Here is an 8107-nt window from a genome sequence, read left to right on the forward strand (position 1 = left end):
ATATAGCAGTGGAAGATATTTTCCACAGCTGGAGGGTCAATATTTCTATATAATTTTTTTAAAAAAATTGAATATAGCAACAGAAGATATTTTCCGCAGTTGCAAAGTCAATTTTTCTATGCAAATTTTATTTTTGAAATTGGATATAGCAGCGGAAGATATTTTTCGTAGCTATAGAGTCAATATTTCTATGCATTTTGTTTTTTTACATTGAATATAGTAGCGGAAGATATTTTCCGCAGCTAGAGAGTCAATTTTTTTAGGCAAAAAACTCGGTGTATGCTGCAATATTATGCATTTTTTGTAGCGGATAAATGTATCTGCTGCTATAGGGAACCATATAACACTCGAACTCGATTTTTCTACATCTATTGTAGCGGAAAGAACAATCTGTCTGTAAAACTTTATAAACAAAATTTGCCCAAGCGAAAACAGCGTACGAAATTCTTTTCCCTCTTCCCTCTCATTTCCCCTTGTTCCTTTGTCTCTGTCACTCTCTCTCGTTATCTCATCGGTTGGTGCTTGTGCTTGTGAGATCACTTCGCCAAGTTGGATTGAAAAATCTGGTAAGCTCTCACTCATCTCCCTCTCACTCTTTGCAACCCATCGATTTCTATCCAACCCTTCAACATCCATGAAATCAACTACCCAATACGTCACAAATTTCAAACCCTAGAGATCTATTGATTTCTTATTTGGATTTCTTTTGCTAATTGTGATTTCGATTGGTTTCAAGGTTTAATGGAATAGATCAAGTTGTTCTTGATTTAAAGTTTAAGTGGGTTTTATAAAACCTTTATTTCCTTAATTATATATATATATATATATATACATACCAAATCTATCGCCAGTTAACGAAAATATCATTAGAGTTATAAATCATTGCTTATGATGTTAATTATTTTCATGTTCTTAACTATTTCCTGCTTATTCTGCCCACATTCTATATTGTTAGTTCTATGCTGAATTCCATAAGTAAGAAAATTGGATTATTATTATTTTATTTTCCACGTGACTGCAATACTTAATATACTCTAGCATCTGCATTTATATATGATTTAACTGAACAATCGCCTTCTTTTTTCGACTCTATGGATACAACCAAATCTGTTATATTTTGTTTGGGGAACTATATTGGAGTCAAAAGGACTTTAAAGTAGGACCCATCTAATACTGAGTATATAGAATGCATCTCCCGCACTGCAAAATAGAGTTGGTCCAGTCCATTGATTATGGATCATATCTAATGTATTGTCCACATTTAATTGATTGTTTTTTCTTCATAATTTTGTGGTTTATTCCTTTACAATTATTTTGTGATTTCAATGATATTTTGGATTTCTATATGTTAGTTCTTTTCGAATTTTGAACTATTGAATGCTTGTACACTATGAGAGCTATATTTGTAAGGTTTGTTCTTTTTCTAGTAACCTGTTTTGATAGAGGTCCCCAAGTTCTATTTGGGTTTTCTGCCGACGTATTCTTTAATTTTCCCAAGCTTAACCCATTTGTAGGTACTAATATCCATTTGCATTATTTCCTTTTTATTAACTGACATTATTGGCTTTTGCATTAATTTACAAGTGTATGTTTTTGTGTATTTGTTTATGTCTAGGCATGGATGTTTTTTTATTATTGATAAGCTGGGGTTAAAGGGACCCCGCCCTGAAGACACTACTGTCGAGTGTAAATACAACTTAAATCTTCCTCAATAATTCTCAAAAGTTCTTGAGGGACATTACACATTTCTTCATCAATGAAAAAACCATTTGAAAAAGTGCCTTGTTTCGCTAAAAAATCCGCTGCCCGATTTGTTTCTCTCCAAACAAATTCAAAAGAACAATCCGCAAAGAAAAATCTGTGTTCTACAATTTCCAACAAATTTTCATCATATTTTCATGATGGAATGATTTCTTTTTTTATGCATTTGATTGAATATAATGAATCTCAAGAAATCAGAAGTCGGTTCAATCCCCTTGATCTAGCAAATCTCATCGCCTCTAGTATTGCTTGAAGTTCAATTTGAATAATATCATCTGCTGTAATATTACTCCAACCTGTAAAAAGCATTGACCCAACACAATTTCTTCCAATAAATCCAAATCCTGACCCCTGCAAAGATCGAGCTCCATCTGTGTTTATCTTCACAACATTCTCTTCTGATTTTGACCAACATATCTGTTTTGTAACTGATTTAACAATGAAATAACAACAACTCCAATTGTTTAAAATCTGCATATAAGTATGCATGAATCTATCCTCAATTGATAAACCATCAAACCGAATTTTTATCGCCTCGCCAACCTGTGTCAATATAGCTTCTTTTGATTTCTTAATATCTTTAAAAATTCTTTGATTTCTTTCCTTCCAACAAAAGTAAACCACGGCACAAAAGGATACATGAAGCATTTGCATAATTTGTTTACACTGAATTCGCACACTCTTGATCACCTTTACTTCATCTTCTATTGATCCCATTCTTACTCTTAAAATTCCAAACTTCTTCAAACATTGAGTCCAAATCCATCGTGTATATGGACAACGAAAGAACAAATGGTCATTTGTCTCTTGATGGTTATAACACAAGGCATATCGAGACACCCATTTAAAACCCCTCTTGTTCAGATTTTCCACAGTAGATAACTTCTTCTGAATCGCTAACCACACAATACAGGAAAATTTTTGAATATAATTATTCCAAATAATTTTCTTCAAGCCCACTGACTCTTGCCTTTCACATAGCGCTTCGTGAGCCGATTTCGAAGTAAATTGGCCGTTTGATGTTAGGTTCCAAACTATTCTATCCCTCATCAACATTTTAGGAATTGGTTTTGCTGAAATAAGATCAATAATTGTTTGCATACGATCATTGTATGGCCATGGAAACACCCACCTTCTTTCCACAATAAAGTCTCGAATAACTACACTTGAATGACTATCAAATTGATTTATAACTCTATTTCCAAATCTAAAAATAATGCTCCCTTCTTGTATCCAAGGATCTTTCCAAATGTATGTGTCTTTCCCATCTCCAACTAGAAATCGAACATACTTTCTAACAAATTCTCTCTCATTTAATATGCCTCTCCATGCCCAAGAAGCATTGTTTGGAGGTTGGCATCCCCAAATATCGGCATCCCCCACATATCTCTTCCTCATCCACTCCGCCCAAAAGGAATTGTTTTCCACCATTCTCCAATACAATTTTGCCATACCAATTTTATTTATATCCCTTAGACGTCGAATGCCAAGTCCTCCTTTCCCATAAGCTTTGCAAACTCTAACCCAACTAATCGGATGAATAGAACACACAAGGGATGGTCCACTCCACAAAAAATTATTTAGAATGTTCTCAACCTTTTTCAAAACACTCACCGGAATGTTGAAAGACGCCGACCAATAGACTTGAAAACTAGATAAAACAGATTTGATTAGTTCAAGTCTACCTGCATACGACAATAGATTTGCTTTCTACCCCTCAACCCTTTTAGAAACTCTATCAATCAAAGGTTGACATAGCGTATGAGATAGTCTTGAAGAAAATAAAGGGATACCCAAATATTTAATAGGAAGACTTCCCTTAGAGAATCCAAGAGAATCAAGAATAATATTCTGATTTTTACATGATTCACTGAAAAAAAAATCTGACTCTTTGCTTCATTAACTTGGAGACTAGAAACGTTGTAAAAAAAGTTCAGAATATCTCGAATAGACTTTACTGACGATTCATCATTGTTAGAAAAAATTAGAACATCATCAACAAAAATTAGATGGGAAACTCCTGGACTGCCCATAACTCTAGGAATACTCACATAATTTGAAGAAACAAACTGATTAAGGATACAAGAGAAGGCTTCCATAATCATCGTAAATAAATAAGGGAAAAGTGGGTCTCCTTGTCTCAGACCTCTTTCACTTCTGATAAACCCATGAGCGGTGCCATTAATAAGAATAGAAAAGCTGGGAGTTGACACACATTCCATAACTCGATCTATCCAAATTGAAGGACAACCTAATTGAAGGAGTATTGATTTCAAAAAGCCCCAGTTAACACAATCGTAGGCTTTCCTAATATCAATTTTGGCACAAAAGGCTTTAGGAGATTTTGAACGATGAAAATTATGGACCATTTCATGGGCAAGAAGAATATTGTCTTGGATTTTTCTCCCCTTAATAAAAGTTGATTGATTAGGAGAAATAATATCAGGAAGGCAAACGGCTAACCTATTTGCTAGTAACTTGGAAATGATCTTGTATATAAAATTGCAAAGCGCAATGGGCCTAAATTTTTTAAGACGATTGGCATTCTCTTCCTTTGGGATTAAACAAACTAAAGTGGCATTTATTTCCTTCAACAACTTCCCCTTTTTAAAAAAATCCAACACTGCCACACACACATCTTCTCCCACAATATCCTAGAAATTGACGAAGAATTCACCCCCAAATCCATCTGGTCTTGGAGATTTATTCCCTGGGGAAGCAAATATAACAGATTTTATCTCTTCCCTTGTAATAGGACTTGATAAAATTTGCACATGTTCTTCATAAATTTTGAAATAAAAGGCACTTGCATACTTACAGTAGGATTCGGATTGCGAAACATAGCTGAAAAAAATTGAGTAACCCACTATCCCATTTTTTCTTCATCTTTGAGTAATGCTCCTTGATCCATAATCAACTCCATAATCCCATTCTTCGCAATATTCGCAGCTACTGATGAGTAAAAAAATCGTGTATTTCTATCCCCTTCTCGAAGCCATTGAACCCTTGATTTTTGTCTGTACATACTTTCTTCATTGTCTAGGTCAGAATTATAGACCCTCAAAGCCTCCACCTCCTGGCCTTGAAGATTATTGTCCATCGGCTCTCTCTGGATTTGGTTTTGAATCCGAAACAATTTATCTTTTGATTCTTCTTTTCGACTATGAATAGAACCAAAGTAATTCCTATTCCTTACTCTTATGGAAATTTTCACCGCACGAATCTTTCTTATGAGTCTAAACATTGGAGTACCCATAATTTCCTGATTCCACGCATTGAACACCACTTCTCGCAATCCTGGTTTGCCTATCCACATCAAAAAAAATTTTAAAACTTTCGATCCGCCAGCAGAATTCCTTGGAAATTCCAATTTCAATGGGGCATGATCCGAGACTCCACATGGTAAATAATTCAGCAACATCTGAGGAAATTTAACCATCCATGCCATATTTATTAACACCCTATCCAACCTACAAAGAATACGTCGACCTCCTATAGATTTATTACTCCATGAGAACCAATTAGAATTTGTCCTCAAATCTTGAGCACCAATCGTATTTATGAAGTCATTGAAATCACGCATTGATCGTCTTGAAGCAGGGCGCCCTCCTACCTTCTCTTCTTGGAATCTAACCGTATTGAAATCTCCCAATACAATCCATGGTTCCGCCGTGACTAAGTGGCTAAGGTCTGTCCATAACAATCTTCTATCGTTTTCAAAATTTTCAGCATACACAAATGATATAATACTAACAAAACCATCCCGAATCCTAGTAACTTTGCAATGGATCACTTGACTTGATTCGAACATCTTTTGCACAAAAAAACAAAATGGATTCCAGCCCACCCAAATCCATCCATAAAAGTGAGACTCATAGTTGTCGATGAATTTCTAATTTTACACAACTGTTTTTGAAATTTTTCTGCATCTGCAATCTGAATTTTTGTCTCACAAAACCCCATCAACTTAGCCTTCTCATCACTAATAAAGTCTCTAATCGCCCTTCTCTTTCGCGCATAATTCATTCCCCGAACATTCCACATTATCACTAACATTAAGAGCTATTAATTTGATTTCCCTCACTAGGGATAGATTTCGATCTCGTGGTTTGATGAGTAGGTTTTATACCTACGAATTAACCATTTTTAAATATAATATTTTGTTAATTTTAGAGCCTTTTAGTTGTTTTTATTTAAGTTTAGTTAGTTTTATACTTTTTATGTGATTATATATATTTTTTTGATTTTTATGCTTATTTTACAGATTAGAAACAATATGGAACATTGGGATGTTTGCATACGTTTAGGAGAAATTCTAGATCCAAATTGGTTCACTCTCGGAAGAAGGAAGCTAAGCATACAAGCTAAAAAGTCTTCAAGTCACAGCTTGATAGAAAACAAGACCGCGACGGAAATTCAAGAATTGCACAACAGAAATATGAAAATACAAGCCGCGACATGAAATGTTTTGAAGCCATGGCTTGCTTACGTTTTCAGCTTTACACGTTAATTTTTGGGGATCGAATTAGAGACGGATTTTGGGACTCTTAAACCCTAATGACTCCATACCTATAAATAGGAACGATTAAACCTTATTGAAGAGAGAAGTTTTGAGGTTTTTCTTGGAGGCAGAAGATTGAGAAGGAGGACGGGAATTGGAGATCGGCTCTTGAGTTTTATCTTTTTTAACTTTAACTCTTTTCTTAATTTTGTAATCTAAGAATGGCTACATACTTTTGTGATTTTGTTTTCTTTTCAATAATGAACTAATTTCTATTTTAGGGTTATAATGGAACTCATTCATGATATTTGATTAGTTTTCTTTCTTTTTTCTATGATCCCACATGTGATTGTTTATTCTATCCAATGTTTAATGCGATTTGATTAACTGACCATTGATTGAATTGATTTGGTGAACCTTAATAATATCAGCAGAGTTATTTTGTATTCATGACCTAGATAGATTAACATATGCTAATTTGAGATAGAAATATACTCAGGTTGCATGTGCATTCCTTATGAGAAATTATTCTTAATGAATTCTTCTTGATTTAATTGTCATAGGCATATAGAGAGTTAGTCTAGAACGGTATTTTTACATGACCATCGGAAGAGGCTTGTAGAGAATTTAGTATTCTTGGATGATAATCATAGTGGATTAATTTATCATAGAAGGAAGGATAATTTAATCAAGTGGATTGTTTGGGAAAAATTATAAACCTAGATTTCATTACTCATTGATTTTAAACTTCAAATTTATTATATGCGTTATTTTCTTGTTTAGTTTTAAATCCTATTTTTACTTTTGTTTGGATAAAATTAATTCAATCATATTTGATTTTAGACAAAACTTTATTAATCTTTTTGTTAATATTAATTCAATCATATTTGATTTTAGACAAAACTTTTCTTTATTTTGTAGGTGTTTGGCTAGTGTATGCGTAGTACGGGAAATTCAGAACTTGTTCCCTTGGATCTTGAGATCTAGAAACTTGTCAAAGAAATAGAAAGAATAAGCGAGAAACTTCTCAACACCATACAATGGCCGACCAAAATAATGGTAATGAGGGTCCGAAGTCTATGCGGGACTATGATGTTCCAATAGTACATGGGATTCACACTAATATTCTTCGTCCAGCGGTACAAGCTAACAACTTTGAGCTCAAGCCAGCTACTATTCAGATGGTACAAGCATCTCAGTTTGGGGGTTCACATGTCGAATATCCCAATACACATTTAACTAATTTTTTAGAGATATGTGATATTTTCAAATATAACGGTGTTGATGATGATGCTATCCAGTTGCGACTATTTCCATTCTCATTGAGGGACATGACGAAGAATTGGCTAAACTCATTACCAAGGGAATCTATCACCACTTGGGATGACTTGGCGAAAAAATTCGTTGCTAAATTCCGCCTTCAAAAACTACAAAGTTGAGGAATGACATCACTACTTTCATGCCGTTGGACAGTGAGTCTCTTTATGAAGCCTGGGAGAGGTACAAAGATTTATTTCGGAGATGTCCTCATCATGCTCTACCGGAATGGTTGATAATCCAAATTTTTTACAATGGGTTGGTTGGATCTATTAGAATGATTGTTGATGCTGCAACAAGTGGATCTCTTATGGCGAAGACATTTGAGGATGGGTATAATTTATTGGAGGAGATGGCCTCTAACAACTTCCAACACCATACAGAGAGGATGAATCCAAGAAGAACAGTAGGAGTGCATGAATTAGATGTTCTTACTGCTTTAACAGCTCAAGTGGCATCGTTATCTAAGAAATTTGATTCATTTGGAGTTCATGCCATTCAAACTCCTACTGTTACATGCGAGATTTG

At 34.5% G+C, this 8107-nt stretch overlaps 1 non-coding gene across 1 annotated transcript; it reads right to left on the reverse strand.

Moving 5' to 3' along the window:
- Window positions 1-7694: 7694 nt before the first annotated feature.
- Window positions 7695-7801, reverse strand: LOC147384571 (small nucleolar RNA R71). The gene has a single exon (XR_015173158.1). It is a non-coding gene; the product is annotated as a small nucleolar RNA R71 (small nucleolar RNA).
- Window positions 7802-8107: the final 306 nt, after the last annotated feature.

The sequence above is a fragment of the Akebia trifoliata genome, chromosome 15 (genome assembly GCF_017979445.1).
Source record: "Akebia trifoliata isolate Shusen 1 chromosome 15, ASM1797944v1, whole genome shotgun sequence".
NCBI classification, from domain to species: domain Eukaryota; kingdom Viridiplantae; phylum Streptophyta; class Magnoliopsida; order Ranunculales; family Lardizabalaceae; genus Akebia; species Akebia trifoliata.